Source organism: Pseudophryne corroboree, chromosome 6 (assembly GCF_028390025.1).
Source record: "Pseudophryne corroboree isolate aPseCor3 chromosome 6, aPseCor3.hap2, whole genome shotgun sequence".
Classification (NCBI taxonomy): Eukaryota; Metazoa; Chordata; class Amphibia; order Anura; family Myobatrachidae; genus Pseudophryne; species Pseudophryne corroboree.
In genome coordinates this window covers 79,852,296-79,873,948 of record NC_086449.1, presented here as the reverse complement: position 1 = coordinate 79,873,948, position 21,653 = coordinate 79,852,296, and the positions used below count along the sequence as shown (strand labels likewise).

The window sequence follows — 21,653 nt, the reverse complement described above, 5'->3', positions numbered from 1 at the left end:
TATTGACTATAGAGCATTTAAAGGATGCATTCCTATATATGCGAGATGCACAGAGAGACATTTGCACTCTGGCATCAAGAGTAAGTGCGATGTCCATTTCTGCCAGAAGAGGATTATGGACGCGACAGTGGTCAGGGGATGCTGATTCCAAACGGCATATGGAAGTATTGCCGTATAAAGGGGAGGAGTTATTTGGGGGCGGTCTATCGGACCTGGTGGCCACGGCAACGGCTGGGAAATCCACCTTTTTACCCCAAGTCACCTCGCAGCAGAAAAAGATACCGCCTTTTCAGGCTCAGTCCTTTCGTCCCCATAAGGGCAAGCGGGCAAAAGGCCACTCATATCTGCCCCGGGGCAGAGGAAGGGGAAAAAGACTGCAACAGACAGCTTCTTCCCACGACCAGAAGCCCTCCCCCGCTTCTGCCAAGTCCTCAGCATGACGCTGGGGCCTTACAAGCGGACTCAGGCACGGTGGGGGCCCGTCTCAAGAATTTCAGCGCGCAGTGGGCTCACTCGCAAGTGGACCCCTGGATCCTGCAGGTAGTATCTCAGGGGTACAAATTGGAATTCGAGACGTCTCCCCCTCGCCGGTTCCTGAAGTCTGCTTTACCAACGTCTACCCCCGACAGGGAGGCGGTATTGGAAGCCATTCACAAGCTGTATTCCCAGCAAGTGATAATCAAGGTACCCCTCCTACAACAGGGAAAGGGGTATTACTCCACGCTGTTTGTGGTACCGAAGCCGGACGGCTCGGTGAGACCCATTTTAAATCTGAAAGCCTTGAACACTTACATAAAAAGGTTCAAGTTCAAGATAGAGTCACTCAGAGCAGTGATAGCGAACCTGGAAGAAGGGGACTACATGGTGTCTCTGGACATCAAGGATGCTTACCTCCATGTCCCAATTTGCCCTTCTCACCAAGGGTACCTCAGGTTTGTGGTACAGAACTGTCACTATCAGTTTCAGACGCTGCCGTTTGGATTGTCCACGGCACCCCGGGTCTTTACCAAGGTAATGGCCGAAATGATGATTCTTCTTCGAAGAAAAGGCGTCTTAATTATCCCTTACTTGGACGATCTCCTGATAAGGGCACGGTCCAGAGAACAGTTAGAGGCCGGAGTAGCACTATCTCACCAGGTGTCAGTGCATCAGTGCACAAGGGTCCTGGGAAAGATGGTGGCTTCTTACGAAGCGATTCCATTCGGCAGATTCCACGCAAGAACTTTTCAGTTGGATCTGCTAGACAAATGGTCCGGATCGCATCTTCAAATGCATCAGCGGATAACCCTGTCTCCAAGGACAAGGGTGTCTCTCCTGTGGTGGTTACAGAGTGCTCATCTCCTAGAGGGCCGCAGATTCGGCATTCAGGATTGGGTCCTGGTGACCACGGATGCCAGCCTGAGAGGCTGGGGAGCAGTCACACAGGGAAAAAATTTCCAGGGCTTGTGGTCAAGCATGGAAACGTCACTTCACATAAATATCCTGGAACTAAGGGCCATTTACAATGCCCTAAGTCAGGCAAGGCCTCTGCTTCAGGGTCAGCCAGTATTGATCCAGTCGGACAACATCACGGCAGTCGCCCACGTAAACAGACAGGGCGGCACAAGAAGCAGGAGGGCAATGACGGAAGTGTCAAGGATTCTTCGCTGGGCGGAAAATCATGTGATAGCACTGTCAGCAGTGTTCATTCCGGGAGTGGACAACTGGGAAGCAGACTTCCTCAGCAGACACGATCTTCACCCGGGGGAGTGGGGACTTCACCCAGAAGTCTTCCACATGATTGTAAACCGTTGGGAAAAACCAAAGGTGGACATGATGGCGTCTCGCCTCAACAAAAAACTGGACAGATATTGCTCCAGGTCAAGGGACCCTCAGGCAATAGCTGTGGACGCTCTGGTAACACCGTGGGTGTACCGGTCAGTGTATGTGTTCCCTCCTCTTCCTCTCATACCAAAAGTACTGAGAATCATAAGAAGGAGAGGAGTAAAGACTATACTCGTGGCTCCGGATTGGCCAAGAAGGACTTGGTACCCGGAAATTCAAGAGATGCTCACGGAAGACCCGTGGCCTCTACCTCTAAGACAGGACCTGCTCCAGCAGGGACCCTGTCTGTTCCAAGACTTACCGCGGCTGCGTTTGACGGCATGGCGGTTGAACGCCGGATCCTGAAGGAAAAAGGCATTCCGGATGAAGTCATCCCTACCCTGATCAAAGCCAGGAAGGATGTAACCGTACAACATTATCACCGTATTTGGCGTAAATATGTTGCGTGGTGCGAGGCCAGGAAGGCCCCTACGGAGGAATTTCAACTGGGTCGATTCCTGCATTTCCTGCAAACAGGACTGTCTATGGGCCTCAAATTAGGGTCCATTAAGGTTCAAATTTCGGCCCTGTCGATATTCTTCCAAAAAGAACTAGCTTCTGTTCCTGAAGTTCAGACGTTTGTCAAGGGAGTACTGCATATACAGCCTCCTTTTGTGCCTCCAGTGGCACCTTGGGATCTCAATGTAGTGTTGGGATTCCTAAAATCACATTGGTTTGAACCACTCACCACTGTGGACTTGAAATATCTCACAAAGTGGTAATGCTGTTAGCCCTGGCTTCAGCCAGGCGTGTATCAAAATTGGCGGCTTTATCCTATAAAAGCCCTTACCTAATTTTTCATACGGACAGGGCAGAATTGAGGACTCGTCCTCAATTTCTCCCTAAGGTGGTTTCAGCATTTCACTTAAACCAACCTATTGTGGTGCCTGCGGCTACTAGGGACTTGGAGGATTCCAAGTTGCTGGACGTAGTCAGGGCCCTGAAAATATATGTTTCCAGGACGGCTGGAGTCAGAATATCTGACTCGCTGTTTATCCTGTATGCACCCAACAAGCTGGGTGCTCCTGCTTCTAAGCAGACGATTGCTCGTTGGATTTGTAGTACAATTCAGCTTGCACATTCTGTGGCAGGCCTGCCGCAGCCAAAATCTGTAAAAGCCCATTCCACACGGAAAGTGGGCTCATCTTGGGCGGCTGCCCGAGGGGTCTCGGCTTTACAACTTTGCCGAGCAGCTACTTGGTCAGGGGCAAACACGTTTGCTAAATTCTACAAATTTGATACCCTGGCTGAGGAGGACCTGGAGTTCTCTCATTCGGTGCTGCAGAGTCATCCGCACTCTCCCGCCCGTTTGGGAGCTTTGGTATAATCCCCATGGTCCTTTCGGAGTCCCCAGCATCCACTAGGACGTTAGAGAAAATAAGAATTTACTTACCGATAATTCTATTTCTCATAGTCCGTAGTGGATGCTGGGCGCCCATCCCAAGTGCGGATTGTCTGCATTACTTGTACATAGTTATTGTTACAAAAATCGGGTTATTGTTGTTGTGAGCCATCTTTTCAGAGGCTCCTTCTGTTATCATGCTGTTAACTGGGTTCAGATCACAAGTTGTACGGTGTGATTGGTGTGGCTGGTATGAGTCTTACCCGGGATTCAAAATCCTTCCTTATTGTGTACGCTCGTCCGGGCACAGTATCCTAACTGAGGCTTGGAGGAGGGTCATGGGGGGAGGAGCCAGTGCACACCAGCTAGTCCTAAAGCTTTTACTTTGTGCCCAGTCTCCTGCGGAGCCGCTATTCCCCATGGTCCTTTCGGAGTCCCCAGCATCCACTACGGACTATGAGAAATAGAATTATCGGTAAGTAAATTCTTATTATTACAGTAACCCAGCTCCTGAGTGTCTCATTACCCCTGTAACATCTTATTACAGTAACTCAGCTCCTGAATGTCTTATTACCCCTGTAACATCTTATTACAGTATCCCAGCTCCTGAGTGTCTTATTACCCCTGTAACATCTTATTACAGTAACCCAGCTCCTGAGTGTCTTATTACCCCTGTAACATCTTATTACAGTATCCCAGCTCCTGAGTGTCTTATTACCCCTGTAACATCTTATTACAGTATCCCAGCTCCTGAGTGTCTTATTACCCCTGTAACATCTTATTACAGTAACCCAGCTCCTGAGTATCTTATTACCCCTGTAACATCTTATTACAGTATCCCAGCTCCTGAGTGTCTTATTACCCCTGTAACATCTTATTACAGTAACCCAGCTCCTGAGTATCTTATTACCCCTGTAACATCTTATTACAGTAACCCAGCTCCTGAGTGTCTTATTACCCCTGTAACATCTTATTACAGTACCCCAGCTCCTGAGTGTCTTATTACCCCTGTAACATCTTATTACAGTATCCCAGCTCCTGAGTGTCTTATTACCCCTGTAACATCTTATTACAGTAACCCAGCTCCTGAGTATCTTATTACCCCTGTAACATCTTATTACAGTACCCCAGCTCCTGAGTGTCTTATTACCCCTGTGAAATCTTATTACAGTAACCCAGCTCCTGCATGCCTTATACCCCTTTCACACTGCACAAATAACCCGGTATCGACCCGGCATATTGCCGGGTCGACACGGGTCAGTGTGCGGTGTGAAAGCACCATGTCGGATTTCCCGGGTCGCCTGACCAGGTAATTCAACCCGGGTTATAAGCAATGTTATTCCTGGGTTGAATACCGGGTCAGTGGCTCTATAAACGGGCTCCTGAGTCGAGACGAATTGGTACCCGTTTACAAGATAGGGAGAGGTGGCGCTGAGATGAGCTCATCTCCCAGCACTGCCTCCACCTCCGCTGCCGGCTCCGCCCCCTCGCCGCTATGGCAACCGACCCAGCAATATGCCGGGTGTGGAAGCCAGCAGAAAGAGGTAGGAGAGTCTCCAATGCCGGATCCCACCCGCCAAGGACCCGTTTCCAATTTCCGGGCGGGATCCGGCATTGGAGATGTGAAAGGGGTATTATTACCTCAGTAACATTGTATTACAGTAACCCAGTTCCTGAGTTCCTTATTACCCCGGTAACATCTTATTACTAAAGCCAATTTACAGACTACCATTGGTTCATTACCTACAGACGGCATCATCGCATAGTTTGGACTCCATTAATGTTTTCTCTGAATATTCACAAAAGCACACAAATCACAATCTCCTAACAACAAATGGGTGTAAATGTTACTTTCATGTCCTTTTTTGCTCCAACCACAACATTGTTAAGTTAATGATCCTTATATAGCACACAGGCATCATTCTGCAAATGCCATGGGTGTATTATTAGTACAGCAGTTGGAAAACCTCCAACATTAACATTATCCAGGTATGAGGGATTATCCATAATACACACATACATTCCTGATCCTATGCAACCATATAATGTGTACCCATATGATGTATACTGAGAAAACAGAAACGGGCAGAGTAGTCAGTGATCAAAGTCAGTGACTAAGAAGCAGCTAGGGAGTGGGATGGACTTTAAAAGGAATATGGAGGTCTGATGTAAGCAACTTTGGCAGAACTGAGCAAACAGGGCAGTGCCTACATTCTGCAACAGGCAGGACCATAAAATATATACAAAATATGTTTTGCTTCTTAGTTCCACTTTAAATGTCACAGTATGAGCTCCATGAACTGATTTCATGTAAAATAACACCCTATTTATATGTATGATCTGTTTTCACTTTATTTTTCCAGCAATTACAGAAAAGCACATGTGCATAAGGGGTGGTCTTCAGTATGCCGGCTGTCGGGATCCCGGCGCACAGTATACCGGCGCCGGAATCCCAACAGCCGGCATACCGACACTTATTCTCCCTCATGGGGGTCCACGACCCCCCTGGAGGGAGAATAAAATAGCATAGCGCGCCACCGTGCCCGCAGCGTGGCGAGCACAGCGAGCCCGCGAGGGGCTCATTTGCGCTCGCCACACTGTCGGTAAGCCGGCAGTCGGGCTTCCGGCGCCGGTATGCTGGTCGCCGGGAGCCCGACCGCCGGCATACCATACCACACCCGTGCATAAGATATTCCACTAAAACTTCTACAGTACACGATTCTGTATATTTTTATTTATAAAGAATTGTGCATCTACACATCTTGTTCTATTGATGTGACTTTATAAATCAGCTTTAAGGGTCTATTTATCAAGACCCCAAAATACAACATTCCTTATAGATGTATATTGAAACAATAAGAAATACATTTTCAGAACAATTTATCCATAGTCTTTTGCCGGGACAGTGGCTCCAATAACAGTGTGTCCCAGGGAAGAGTAAATAGTAAAGGCATAAGCTATCACATTACTACCAGCTTTGGCCCAAACATCCCTATTACACAAGCGAGGCCTACAGGTGGCGGCGGCGCATCTGCAAGTGGGAGACTAACGGATAGGGATCCAAAGATTTCCCCGCAGAAGAAAGTGCAATGTTGTAGCCTATAATCTACAATGGCGGTAGCTATCGGGGGCTCAAGCGCCAAATCTCCTGGAGAAGACCGTAGCTCATATTAAAATAATGGGACTGCAGGTACCTATGCTACTTATCTGAACGCGGGACGTATCTTTGTTATATCCTGCAATCAGTTTTTGTTAAGTAGCAATGATACAAAAATAATGCAGAAACCACTGTTTTCGCGTGAGTTGCGGAGTTCAGATCTTTAATAAAAAGGCGTTATGGACTCTGACAGAAAAGTGATCCCCAGTGAATAGATGGTCCTGTAAAATTATAGACTGATTACAATAGAAAAGTGCTATATATATATATATATATATATATATAGAGAGAGTTGAGTCCCACTATTACGACCACCAGCTAATAGCCAGAGTAACCGCTTCAGAGCCCCTATATGCAGCAGGGTTCGCTAAACTGTAATTTTAGACACACGTCTGGTAGCCCCCAGGTTCATTTTGAGGGTGAGCTGCTCCACTGTAGCGCATCGGTCGGCCCTCAAGCACCTTCGTAACCGACGTTCATCTCTCACACCAATGGCACGTGGTGCTCCGCAGTTTCCATGTTGGTTATTCGCAATGCTGCCATTTGTCCAGTCACCATACACCTTCACCACAGCAGCACGCCAACAGTACACACACTGCGCTGTTTCACAAACACTGCCACCATTGGCCCAACAACCGATAATCATCCCTTTTTGCAACTCTGATAAATCGACCCTTTTACCCATGACAGTAACAAGTTATGTGTGCAGATGGCCCATAGCACGCCTTATATACCCACCAAGCCAGCGCATGTCACATGACATACTTCATGGGCTACGCACTGCCGACGTCAAATGTAAGAGGTAGTCATAATAATGTGACTCGAGCGTGTGTGTGTGTGTGTGTGTATATATATATATATATATATATATATATATATATATATATATATAAGCTACCTGTAATATCTTCGGCTATGCTTGAAGCCTAGTAAACACATTCGTATTTTTCCGCAATATATATGTATGTAATATTACAGTACAATGAAGCACTCAGACATACGTAGGGTATAAAGCACAGTGGATTCCTACACGCACAAAGCATGAATGATTGCACCCTGCACATATATGGTAAAATGTGTCATTACAGTCCTTTTGCTTTACAAAACTGAGCAATGGTTTAAAAAACGCGAAGTGTGTGGACGAGGCCCTTTGCATATCTTGCGGAAAATGAAATAAGATGGGTTTCCAGTTTTCTCCCTCCTGTGGTGGAGACGTCCTCAACTCTCCAGCAACCGTTATATGTTTATTGTTGGAAGCAGTTTGGTTCTGCAGGAAAATGATTTCGCTCTGGGTGACTCATTCTGCCTCAATTTTGGGGGATGCTGCAAACTTTGGTTTTGCAGTTCCCCAACCGAGAAAGGATCAAGAAATGTTAAGGCCCAGTTTACAGAGTTCTGGTTTCAGATGGGGTCCACACGAAGCAGATAAAGATATATGTTACAACAGTCAGAGAATTTGTGATATAAAAACACCCAAAACACTATATACACACCTCTATTTAATATCCATCAACAAACATTAATAACCACTGCATCTCATCAAGTATATACACACCCAAAAAAATCTTGTTCCAGAACCCTCAGCACTGCCCTTTCCCCGCAGAATACAGTATAAGTAGATTATATGCAAAAGTAATTAACAGCATAAGACATGGTGAAAATCCCCATTATTGGCCATATAACCATGCAGGGTGGGTCTGTCTAAGCCCAGCAGAAAAATCTGGAATTCATAACCCTTAATACTGCCTTTTCCCAGAAGGATATTAAGAATTCCTGCATCACACCCTGAATGCTGGCGAGCAATCGATTGTCAGCCTCTGTGGTTCACCAGCACACACGGCTAGATCACAGAAGCAGAACAACAGGCTTTTATACAGACCTCTGTAAATCCTACATTATAACCTGGACATTTACAGTGATTATTGTGCTGCCACATCAGATCACTGAGGAAGTCACTGTATAATATACGGTGCTCTATGCATTATATGGTAACATCTGTAACAGATTGGAAGGGGAACTAGACCCTGTAACAATCTGCAATTCACACAAACTTTTAATGATATTCCAAACTATTCTCCTGGTCTCCTCGGGTTGCTGTCTGAGCTACAGCATTTAATGAGTGCAGAAGACTACACTGCTAAAGAAATAAGTGTATTTTACATAAAGAGTATACAATACTATCATTAATGTTCCATCCTGTCCATGTTTAAAGTCCCCTTCTGCAGAGCATCGCACCTCTGTGCTGCAGGCAGAGATCCTATTGCACATCTGGTCCTAGTTAGTGGTCGGATAAAATATCCATCAAGCCTACAGGGTGTGGGCAGCAAGAACGCTGGCCACGCTGGCAAATGCCTCCTGTGGGCAGCAGCCAGCCCCCTCTTATACCCCCTTATTGCAAAGGTCACCCCACTTTTATAGACTTACCCTGAATTGCCAGCTCTGGGTAGCAGCACAGACTCCCTGCTCCTCTCTCTCTGTCTCACTCTCTGCTGCTGCAAATTCCATCAGCTCCAAAACTCACCCTCTCCCTGGGACCCCCCTCTGCCCCTGCCCCACCCTCAGCTGCACAGCTCTTAAAGAGGCAGGAGCGAAGCAAGCTCATTTTATACAGTTATCATACCTCAGCAGCACATCTGGACGTGCAGATATGTACACTCACATACATGTTCTACATGTTACATGCATTACATGATCTGATCTGCGAAATCTCCTACACATGTATAATGGCATGCATTATCTGCTGCAGCCACTTGTCATATGATATGTATGACTGAGCTGTGTACTGATGGGAACAGCAACCGAGAAATTGTGCTTCCTGAGTATATGAATCAGTTTCATTGATAGCAGATTGTGACTCAAGTAAATATGCTATAGATATGGCTACCAACAGTACAACACACGGGGGTGTATGTACACTTTGTGTGTGTGTGTATAACTGTGTGTATATATGTATATATACATAGTGTGTGTGTGTGTGTGTGTGTGTGTGTGTGTGTGTGTGTCTGTGTGTGTATGTATATGTATGTATGTATGTATATATATATATATACGACGTTTCCTGGCATGCAGCGGCACTCAGGGACTAATGCACGCACTTGTTAAGCAAAAGGTGTTTATTCCATAGTGAAAAAAATGGTCCTTTTTTTTCACTATGGAATAAACACCTTTTGCTTAACAAGTGCGTGCATTAGTCCCTGAGTGCCGCTGCATGCCAGGAAACGTCGTGTGTACTACATATCCCAGAAGGCACCGGGGCGTCTACAACTACGAGGGGTGAGTGCCAATCCATTGGTATACATATATATATATATATATATATAAAATCAAATTAAGCTTGTGAACATATTTAGCATATATCTGTCACATGGGATATTGCACATTACTTCTCTACTGTGTAAAAGTATGACTCCATAGCCTAGGAACAGCTGTCAAATCCAATTTATCAAACTCCGGAGAGTTTAGCTTTCCTCTGATAGGTGACACCAGACCAGTCACCAGTGAAAGAGTAGGGTTTACTATTTGCCGGGAGAGGTGCAGCAGTGCCAGCACGGCAATAATGTTAAATTGCTCAGATGCGATATGTAAAGACCCCAATATATTAGCGGTAGATTGTCGCCATTTCCCAATTCCCCAGGCAACACTATGCCGCAGTTACACACAGCCCAGAGTACACTATGCCACAGTCACAGACATCCCACGGTACACTATGCCGCAGCTACACACAGCCCAGAGTACACTATGCCACAGTCACACACAGCCCACGGTACACTATGCCGCAGTTACACACGGCCCAGAGTACACTATGCCACAGTCACACACTATGCCGCAGTCACACACAGCCCAGTGTACACTATGCCACAGTCACACACGGCCCAGAGTACGCTATGCCACAGTCACACATGGCCCAGAGCCAGGGGCGGATTGGGAACAAAAAGCGGCCCTGGAAAACTTTGTACTAGTGGCCCCACATGGGCAGCACCAGAGGTAGGTCTAGCCATGGGCCAGGGTAGCAGCACCCTCCCCCCAAAACTTTCCAGATAGTGGACATGTCCAGCATCAAGGGGGGGGGGGGGGGGAGAGAGTTAAAAAGAAATAAAATTAAATATTATGAGCACATTATATGATACACCGTCAGAATTTAGGAAACTATATAATTCTTTAGAAAGATATATTTTCTTGCTTATTACACCAACCGTATCCCAATCACTATTCACTCAATCTTATATGTCAGCCAAGCAGGCAGACAGAGCATACACTAGATCATCTGCAATCACAGGCTAAGTGGCAAAGTAATGTTCATATATACAAATTATTTTGCATCATATTCATTATGTCTATAAAAAGGACCACATGTCCTCAAACAAAACAGGCCCCACGGGTGCGTCGGCCCACCGGGAATCTTCCCTGTAAACCCTATGGCCAATCCGCCTCTGCCCAGAGCACACTATGTCACAGTCACACACGGCCCACAGGACACTATACCGCAGTCACACACAGCCCAGAGTACAATATGCCGCAGTCAGACACAGCCCAGTGTACACTACGCCAGTCACACAGAGCAGTGTACACTATGCCGCAGTCACCCACATGCCCAGTGTACACTATGCCACAGTCACACACAGCCCAGAGTACAATATGCCACAGTCACACACAGCCCAGAGTACTATATGCCACAGTCACACACAGCCCAGAGTACACTATGCCACAGTCACACACGGCCCACAATTTCTGGTTTGTGGTTGTGTTTGGTCCTTACCCTCTCGCAGCTTTGTGAGAAATCCCCCCACATAAAGTTCCCTCTTTTCTCCTATTTTTTTAATTTGCAGTTATGTCAACCAGCTGCTATCTCGATTATCACCTACTGGTAAGACCTGTCATCTGGATGGTGCTGTACGCCATAGAACAATGGGACACAACCAATTTATTTTATCCAAGTGTGTTCTAGACGTAGATTGGATTTAGCTAGACTGAAAAGTGGGAAGGCAAAATGCCACAATGGGGTAAATTTACTAAAGTGGTGATGTTGCCCATATCAACCAATCAGATTCTATCTACAGTATAATCTTCTAGAAGCAGGTAGATAAATGTTAAGTAGTCTCTGATTGGTTGCTATGAGCAACATCACCAGTACTAAACAAATCTCCCACCTTAATAAATTTACCTCAATGTCTTTCTAGAGGTGGACTTGCAGATTATTAGTAGGTCTAGTGTACGGCTAAACAGGCAACTGGTTTCCTCGTCATATGCTGAGATGCACTATAAGCTGCTGCACACTGTAGGGCCTACTACACCCTGAAGCGGAGATGCCTGACGGGTGCCTCTTCAGACTCCAAGTGCTTCAAGTGCTCTCAACCTGACATGGACCTGCTGCAATGTAAATACACCAGACAAAATCATATGGAATGTGGAAAGACAAGTGGTATAAGTTCAACGACGAGGGACGTGAACATACGTGTAGATGGTGACACTAAAACTATTGGATGATGATTGTGAATGTCTGAGGTATTGATACAATGAGAATTTGTTGAGATATTGTTATTTGTCAGGTGGAACCATGGGTCGTACACATGATGTGACTGGCAAAAGGGAGCCATTATTTTTGTCCAAGAGCATGGCCATAGCCTGAAGGAGGTGGTATCGTTTGTTGGTGTGCCCTTAAAGACAGTGAGTAGTATTCATCTACAGTGGAAGAAGCATGGGCACCAAGCATCTCAGCGGCAGAACAGTGGCCGAAAGGATTGGATTGGTCTGCAGAGCACAAGACTGACGTGCCACATCTCACGTGGCCCTCCAATTCGCCAGATCTGGGACTTTGGGACTGTTTGGCTGGGTCCAGCATTGTACTGTTGGAGCAGTTGCTAACACGTTTGGAACCGATTGGTGGTTGCTAGGTGGCCTAAATGCCTGCGGTCCCGATTTGTCATGATCGACTTTCGGCCACTGTTACGCTGCTGAGATTCTTGGTGCCAATGCTTCTTCTTCCACTGTAGATGAACAATACTCACTGTCTTTGAGGACACACCAACAGGACACACCAATGCTCTCAGCCAAAAACAGTGGTCCCTTTTTCAAGTCACGTCACATGTACGACCCATAATTCCACCTTAAAAAGAAACAATATCTCAACAAATTCTCATTGTGTCAATACCTCAGACATTCTCAATCATCATCCAATAGTTTTAGTGTCACCACCTACACGTATGTCCACGTCCCCCACGTCCTAAGACAATATGCTGCACATAGATGGGATTACCGGCAGCAGAAAAATGGATGGGGAGTGGGGGGGTTAAGGGGGGGGGGGGGGGGGGGGTCTGGCCAAGCACCCACCAAGCTGGCTCCTATGCTCTGTATCACATGCAGAGACTGTACGGACATGTTTTACACAACACCTTGTTAGCATGTCTGCATTCGCAGAGGCACCTGTTCCCATCCACCCACAACACCCGGATCAGTGAGGAGGTTCTCAGCTAGTACCCTGGGTGGTCGTTTCAGAGAGGTTACAGTCACTTACTCCCAGCCACCAGTGCAGTGGTCTATGTAGATACTGCAGATAGACTGCAGATGGCCTAGCACCAGCAAATAGGGTAACAGCGCAACAAACCGCCATGTGTTCTCCTAATTGTACTCGGTGAAGCAAAATACACTCTGTGCACATTCTCATGTCATGCGTTACTAGGCTTCTCTCCCAGACCTGCAGGAATCCTATGTGGCTATAGCAAGCCATGATCAGGAGAAGGCTGCCTATGTTCAGGCAAGCAGAAGTAAGCTGTAAGTATTTTAGGTGTGTTTTCCTATAATATTCATCATTGTATATGGGACGTCTGACCCCTAACAGGATGATAGCAGAGGCTACTATTTATTCATCCATCTAATGATCATGCTACTGGTCCGCTCATCAGAACACTACATCCTCACCGGTGGCACCTGCAGCAGAGGATCCGCTAAGGAGGTTTACAGTGAGGAATATAGCAGTGAGCTTAACTTGTGTGGGAGGTAGAGGAACAAACTGGGAGAAAAGCAGGCGGTGTATTGAGGTTCCAACAGTGTATATACAGGGTTACAGGGATATGAGGAGTGACTATCGGCTATAGCAAAGCCAAGGTATCCCATCGCTGCATCTAGCAGCAGCTCCACAGGGCCAGCTGGGAGATGCCCTGCTCCCTGGGTATAGCTGGCTGGCAGCGGTCAGCCTGGACGTATCACTTTGCCAAGCACTGTGGACAGGAAACATAGACTTGGGTCTCCAGTGTCACTTTTATTTAAAAAAAATAAAAAAAAATGTAAAAAAAATAAATATTGCCACTTTGTGATCAGGCTGAGATATAGGCCCAAATGTATTAAGCCTTAAAAAGCGATAAAGTGGAGATGGATAAAAGGGGTCATTCAGACCTGATCACTGGGCTGCATTTATTGCTGCCCTGCGATCAGATAGTCGCCGCCTACAGGGAGAGGGATAATGCTGTGCAAGTGTGCATTCACTTCATTAGCAGAGCTGCACAAACATCAGTTTGTGCAGTCTCTGCGCAGCCGAGGACTCTGCCGCTGCGATTGTATCCTCCTGATCGGGGCCGGAGCCGACGTCAGACACCCTCCCAACAAAAACCAGATCCCACCTGCGTTTTTCCGGACACTCCTGTAAAACGGTCAGTTACCACCCACAAATGGCCACTTCCTCTCAATCACCTTGTGATCACCTGTGCGATCGTTTTTTTCGCACCATCCCGTCGCTAAGCACCGATGCCCGATGCTGCGGTCTGTCGCGCTTGCGCATTGTGGTGCATACGCATGCGCAGTTCAAATCTGATTGCCCACTGTGCGAAAACACACAGCAGCAATCAGGTCTGAATTAACCCCAAAGAGAGATAAAGTACCAGCCAATCAGCTCCTAACTGCCGTTTTTCAAACACAGATTGTGACATGACAGTTAAGAAGCTGATTGGCTGGCCATTTATCACTCCTTGGGCCTAATTCAGAGTTAATCGCAGCAACAAATTTGTTAGCAGTTGGGCAAAACCATGTGCACTGCAGGGGGGTGCCGATATAACATGTGCAGAGAGTTAGATTTGGGTGGGGTGTGTTCAAACTGAAATCTAAATTGCAGTGTAAAAATAAAGCAGCCAGTATTTACCCTGCACAGAAACAAAATAACCCACCCAAATCTAACTCTCTCTCTGCACATGTTACATCTGCCCCCCCCTGCAGTGCACATGGTTTTGCCCAACTGCTAACAAATTTGCTGCTACGATCATCTCCGAATTACCCCCTTTATCCGTCTCCACTTTATCTCTTTTTAAGGATTAATACATCTGGCCCATAATTCTTTATTTAATGAAAGCCTTTTTCCCACTGCCAGATCCGTAGCTTTATCCATGTCCATAGAGATGCACGTAGCCCTAGGTGGGCATAACCATGTGCATAGGCATCAGACCACCAGCTTTGTTCCCTGAGCCGCTGTCTTGTACCTGACAGCAGCCAACGTGAGAGATGCCTGAGCAGTGGCAGTGCGATGTGTTATGGTGGAGGTGTAATGATTACGTCTGGCATTGCTGTTGGCACAAATTGGGTTGGTGTGACTGTGCCCTCTGCTCCTATAAGGACTCTATGGGGGACATGTACTAAGAGGTGATAAAAGTGAAGTGACCTATGGCAACCAATCAGCATTGACGTAACATTTAACATTGCATACTATAAACATGTACAGAGCAGCTGATTGGTTCTCCACTGGCTCACTTCTCCGCTTTTATCACTGCTTAGTACATGTCCCCTTATGTCACGAACAAGCATGCATGGATAGATGGTCCAGAATTCATGTGACTGGGACAACTCTCATTGGGGGAGATTTATCAAAGATTGGAGAGAGATAAAGTGGCAACGAACCAGCTCCTGTCATTTTTCAAACACGGCCTGTAACATTGTAGTTAGGATCTGATTGGCTGGCATTTTATCTCACTCGAAGCTTTGATATATCTCCCCCCATCATCTTTTATTAACCTTTATTTGTACAGTGCCAACATTCTGCTCAGCGCTTTAGAATCAGCACCTTACACAGGAGGAAATGTATTAAACCTTTCATAGAGATACAGTGAAGAAGTTGTCTATGGTAATCAACCAGCTTATTGCTATTGTGGGGTGGTCTTCTGTATGTCGAATGTCGGGATCCCGGCGCACAGCATACCGACAACTATTCTCCCTCGTGGGGGTCCACGACCCCCCTGGAGGGAGAATAAAATAGTGTGGCGCGCGTAGCTCCTTTGCGCTCGCCACGCTGTCGGTATGCCGGTGGTCGGGCTCCCGGCACCGGTATGCTGGTGGCCGGGAGCCCTAGCGCCAGCATACCGTACGACACCCGCTATTGTGACCGGCCGCTCCCGTACAACAGCCCTCACCGCTTCGCGTCCCGTCCCCAGTCACAGAATGGAGTTTTAAGGTCACACGGGAACTGGCCAATTAGAGGATTCCCGCTTACCGTCAGTAACCACCTGTTACTTACTCCACCCACTGCACAGTGGGCGGGTACTATGCTGCCAGACCACCATACTCCTACCCTGCCGTGGTGTCTGGAACCATGGTCCTGCTCTGTATGTGTTGATACGCTGTCTTACCACACCTGCGTGGTGTTGACGAACCCCACTAGTCTAGGCCTCTATGCGGTAGCTGGGTGGAGGCGGAGCTTGGAGACGCTGGGTGCACTCTGGACAGCCGGAAAACGGAGCTAGGTTTCGCCCTGCCCTGCAGGTCACAAGATGAAGCAGTCGTCTTGAGGCAGAAGATCTTTATTTGGCCAAAATAGTCTTAAAAAAGACTCAGCAATACAGCAAGATGTTTACAGCAGAGTGCAAATGGTATAATACACCTCTGAAGCTCACAGGCCCCCTCTTTTTGTGCAGTAAGACCACAATGCATCTCAGGGGGTAGTTCCCCCCTGAGTCCTCCCATCCAATCAAGATACAGTATCTTACAAAATATAAATAAAATTACATTTTAAAAGGATATAAGTGCATGAAGCAATTTCCTCCTTCTTGTCGCACACAAAGATTGGTGTCATTTAAACTCCATCCTTTTCCACCTGGGAGTTTACACTTCACTGTTGATACATTTATCACATAGCTTCAAAATACGGTTTGTATTTGATTTCCCAAACAAATGTTCCTCTTCCTGCATATACTATGCAGGATTCGTATATCAATCAAACTAGCTACATAAATAAATAAATACAGGCTTCAAACCCATACCAATCCATACCACTTTACACATCCACACTCCCGAGCACTGTCCAACATCAAAAAGGTTTTGTCGACTTCCGGTGGGCGGACCTACGGCTGGCCGCATTTTAGCTGAGCTCTCTGTCCCCGTGCTGTTTACCACCTAATATGTGGGGGACACACTGCACCCCGGACTCTCAAAATATCCCGGGGCCTGGCGGAGATAGAGGTGGGTAAGAGGGCATCATCACCCCGGCTCCCCACCGCCTCCTTTCCCCGGATTTTGTACGCCAGCTGTGGCGTTGACTGCCCGCGGCCGCCATCTTAAGAGTGGCCGGGCGCCCTGCTCCCCTCCTTCCCCGTCCTACCTGCTGCCTGGGACGAGCGGCGCGGGTGACATCGGGCGGCTCCCTGCACCTCCGTGCTCCGGCTTGCGGTAGCGGGCGTTGCTAGGCGACGGGCGGGAGCTCCGTCCGCCGAGAAGAGACGCTGCCTGGGTACGGATGAGGGCAGCCCAGCACCCCCCCCCCCCCCCGCTGTGTGTCTGCGGCCTCTACCAGCACCCGACCTCTTAGTTGGGCCCACACAGTCCGTGATTACCGGCAGCTTGCTCCCCGACACCGCTGGCTGCACCATACCCAGCCACCTCTGCCCTGCTGCCTGAGACCTATCCCAACATCAATAACAACACAGACACTACATAATTGCAGCTCTCCTAATCCGCTCCCCCCAATCAGGGAGAGAATATACATACTGCAAATATACTTTTGATCCCACAGACACCGACTTAGAGCAGACGCCTCCCTGCCACCTGTGCCGACATCTTCGCCAACAGGGAGAGGAGAGAGACCGCTGATACTCGTCTATCTTCCGGGGGCTGCTGTACGCTGACACCGCCAGAACATATTCCATAGTGCTCCACTAACATCTGCTGTGACTGCGTGCTCATAACTCAACTGATTCACTACTCCCTGCAGGGCAGGATATCTGATATCATCTACTTCTTCACTGTGACGTGTCACCTTTCCTTTTTATTATCATGGATAAATATGAGGCGAAGTCCAAACGAGGCGGTCGCGGAACCGCACCAGCAAAGACCAAGGACACCAGGGCATCGGCCGCCGCGCAAGCTAACTCTCCGCCCTCCTCACCTACCGCTAATGTTTTGGATGGCGTGATAGATCCTTCTAGATACACATTGGACGCGGTGGCCAGAGCGCAGGAAATCTCTGATATACTCTCACCACTGCTGGACAAGAAACTTGCTGGATTAAAAGACGCCATAGATTCCACCATGACACAGCTAAAGGAACATGGCTCCCGGCTGGATGAGGCCGAACAACGGGTTTTGAATCTGGAAGATGATCTAACTGCAGCCCGTTCCGCCGTCGATTCTCAAGCGTCCGCTATTTCTGCGATGCAGGAAAAGCTTGAGGACTTAGAAAATCGTAATCGTCAGAACAATCTACGTATGATCGGCCTACCGGAATCTGTTAAGCCTAGAGAGCTGTTATCCCTAGTCTCCACTTGGCTGCCGACGGAACTGGGTTGTCTGATGGATGGCGACCCCATAATGATTGAGCGAGCACATCGCATTGGCCCTGACTTTCAAGCAGACAGCCGCAGACCTCGACCAGTTATATTCAAATTCCTTAACTATATGGATAAGGTCAAGGTGATGGAGGTGTACCGCAAAGCGCAGGGCCTCGACTACCACGGCGATAAACTACTCCTGTTCCAAGACTTTTCATACAAAGTGGCCATGAGAAGAAGGGAATTCTCCCCCGTCTGTAAGATCCTGTTCGAAGAGGGAATCCGTTTCGCCCTGCTTTATTCGGCAAAACTTCGTGTTCAACATAATGGAAAAACGTACCTATTTGACACGTCTTTGGCGGCCAAGACCTTTACAGAATCATTGCGATGTCCTTCCTCGCCTGCCTCCAGGGACAAGGACTGATATTGTAATTGCTCATGGACTTGAGGCGAAATTCATCCCTCTTATTGATACCATGTTTGGTAATGTATGGTTAACTACAAATTATTTTGTTATATACAGAGCTGCATTGCATACTTTTGGAGCTAATTGTTCCTGGGTAGTTCGACCCTTTTCCTTACTCCCCTTTCCTCTTCCCTTCTATCTGATTGGAGTTATGTTCAGGGTTTACGGGGGGTCATTTAGACCACCGTTTTGGGTTCAAAATTTTTTTCTGAAAAATGGACATGTTGCAAAGAATTAGTTACGATAGCTTTTATTACTAACCTTATGGTACAGGATTGTTTTTCTTATTCATAGTTGGGTCTCCCCACTCGCTGGGATGGGGGGAGCCACACGATTTATTTCTTTAATGTTTCACGTGTCCATTAGGACAGGTATCGGCTAGGTTTTAGTTTGATATGGCTGTATCCTCAATAACTAAGACAAACCTAAAGTTCTTTGGAACGTAGAAGGCTTAAATACCCCGATTAAGCGTAGGAAAATATTACAGCACCTTAAACGCTTACGACCAGACGTAGCACTGTTACAGGAGACCCACGGGAAGTCAGGGGATCCTAACGTCCTAAGGGATAGTTGGTTTAATGATTATAGGTCGGCCTCGTTTACTTCTAAAAAACGGGGCGTGGTAATTATATTTCACAAATCTCTCAGGTATTCCATATTGGATACTTGTGCCGACGAAGAAGGCCGGTTTCTGTTTATAAAACTACAGTTAGAAGGGGAGCTCTATACTTTAGTGACCCTATACGCGCCCAATTCAGAACATAATGCCTTCTTCTCAGTTGTTTATGTCCGATTTCAGGAGTGGGCAGAGGGTGGGCTGATAATTGGGGGTGACTTTAACTCCACACTTCATCCGACCCTAGACAGATCAGACACATCCAGTAGACGGAGTTATTCTGTGCCAGCCTCATTGCAATTATTAACGACCGCGCTCAATTTGGTAGACCCCTGGCGACACCAACACCCTGTTGGGCGGGAATACACGTTCTATTCACATCCACATGCCACTTCCACTCGGATAGACTATTGGCTGCTCTCTGATATGCTGCTCCCTAGGGTGGACGACTCTAAGGTGGAAAATATAGCCATCTCTGATCACGCGCCCACATGGTTCACGCTGAAGCTGCAGTCTCCCACAACAACCTCCTTTAATTGGAGATTCCCTTCTTACTTGTATACATCCCCCGAATTTAAATCTTATTTGAAGACCAACTTCATACATTACACTAAGGATAATGCCCAACATACAGATGATATAAACCTCTTCTGGTCTGCCTCTAAGCCGGTGATGAGGGGCTACGTCATTGCATTAGTCGCGAATAAACGTAAGAAACTTAATCAACGATACCGTGATTTGGGCCTAGCACTCACTGACTCCTATGCAAAGTTACTGTCCTCCCCGACAGACGATAACCGTAGAATCTACACTGAAACAAAACACCTTTTCGATACTCTTTGTACAGAAAGGGCCCAATACGCCTTGGATTTTCAAAAATAAGAATTTACTTACCGATAATTCTATTTCTCATAGTCCGTAGTGGATGCTGGGGACTCCGTAAGGACCATGGGGGATAGCGGCTCCGCAGGAGACTGGGCACATCTAAAGAAAGCTTTAGGACTATCTGGTGTGCACTGGCTCCTCCCCCTATGACCCTCCTCCAAGCCTCAGTTAGGATACTGTGCCCGGACGAGCGTACACAATAAGGAAGGATTTTGAATCCCGGGTAAGACTCATACCAGCCACACCAATCACACCGTATAACCTGTGATCTGAACCCAGTTAACAGCATGATAACAGAGGAGCCTCTGAAAGATGGCTCACAACAATAATAACCCGATTTTTGTAACAATAACTATGTACAAGTATTGCAGACAATCCGCACTTGGGATGGGCGCCCAGCATCCACTACGGACTATGAGAAATAGAATTATCGGTAAGTAAATTCTTATTTTCTCTAACGTCCTAAGTGGATGCTGGGGACTCCGTAAGGACCATGGGGATTATACCAAAGCTCCCAAACGGGCGGGAGAGTGCGGATGACTCTGCAGCACCAAATGAGAGAACTCCAGGTCCTCCTCAGCCAGGATATCAATTTTGTAGAATTTTACAAACGTATTTGCTCCTGACCAAGTAGCTGCTCGGCAAAGTTGTAAAGCCGAGACCCCTCGGGCAGCCGCCCAAGATGAGCCCACCTTCCTTGTGGAGTGGGCATTTACAGATTTTTGGCTGTGGCAGGCCTGCCACAGAATGTGCAAGCTGAATTGTACTACAAATCCAACGAGCAATAGTCTGCTTAGAAGCAAGAGCACCCAGCTTGTTGGGTGCACACAGGATAAACAGCGAGTCAGATTTCCTGACTCCAGCCGTCCTGGAAACATATATTTTCAGGGCACTGACAACGTCTAGCAACTTGGAGGCCTCCAAGTCCCTAGTAGCCGCAGGCACCACCAATAGGTTGGTTCAGGTGAGACGCTGAAACCACCTTGGGGAGAAACTGAGGATGAGTCCTCAATTCCGCCCTGTCCGAATGGAAAATCAGATAAGGGCTTTTTCAGGATAAAGCCGCCAATTCTGACACGCGCCTGGCCCAGGCCAGGGCCAACAGCATGACCACTTTCCATGTGAGATATTTTAACTCCACAGATTTAAGTGGTTCAAACCAATGTGACTTTTGGAACCCAAAACTACATTGAGATCCCAAAGTGCCACTGGAGGCACAAAAGGAGGCTGTATATGCAGTACCCCTTTTACAAACGTCTGAACTTCAGGGACTGAAGCTAGTTCTTTTTGGAAGAAAATTGACAGGGCCGAAATTTGAACCTTAATGGACCCCAATTTCAGGCCCATAGACACTCCTGTTTGCAGGAAATGTAGGAATCGACCCAGTTGAATTTCCTCCGTCGGGCCTTACTGGCCTCGCACCACGCAACATATTTTCGCCAATTGCGGTGATAATGTTTTTGCGGTTACATCCTTCCTGGCTTTGATCAGGATAGGGATGACTTCATCCGGAATGCCTTTTTTCCTTCAGGATCCGGCGTTCAACCGCCATGCCGTCAAACGCAGCCGCGGTAAGTCTTGGAACAGAC

At 47.3% G+C, this 21,653-nt stretch overlaps 1 protein-coding gene across 2 annotated transcripts in view; it reads right to left on the bottom strand.

The window, feature by feature from the left end:
- The window catches only part of KANK2 (KN motif and ankyrin repeat domains 2), a 142,824-nt gene extending 133,949 nt beyond the window's left edge, over positions 1–8,875 (bottom strand). For both annotated transcript variants that reach the window (XM_063931281.1, XM_063931282.1), the window contains exon 1: positions 8,787–8,875. The gene's annotated coding sequence lies outside the window, so the exon portion shown is untranslated. The remainder of the gene's footprint in view (positions 1–8,786) is intronic.
- Positions 8,876–21,653: the final 12,778 nt, after the last annotated feature.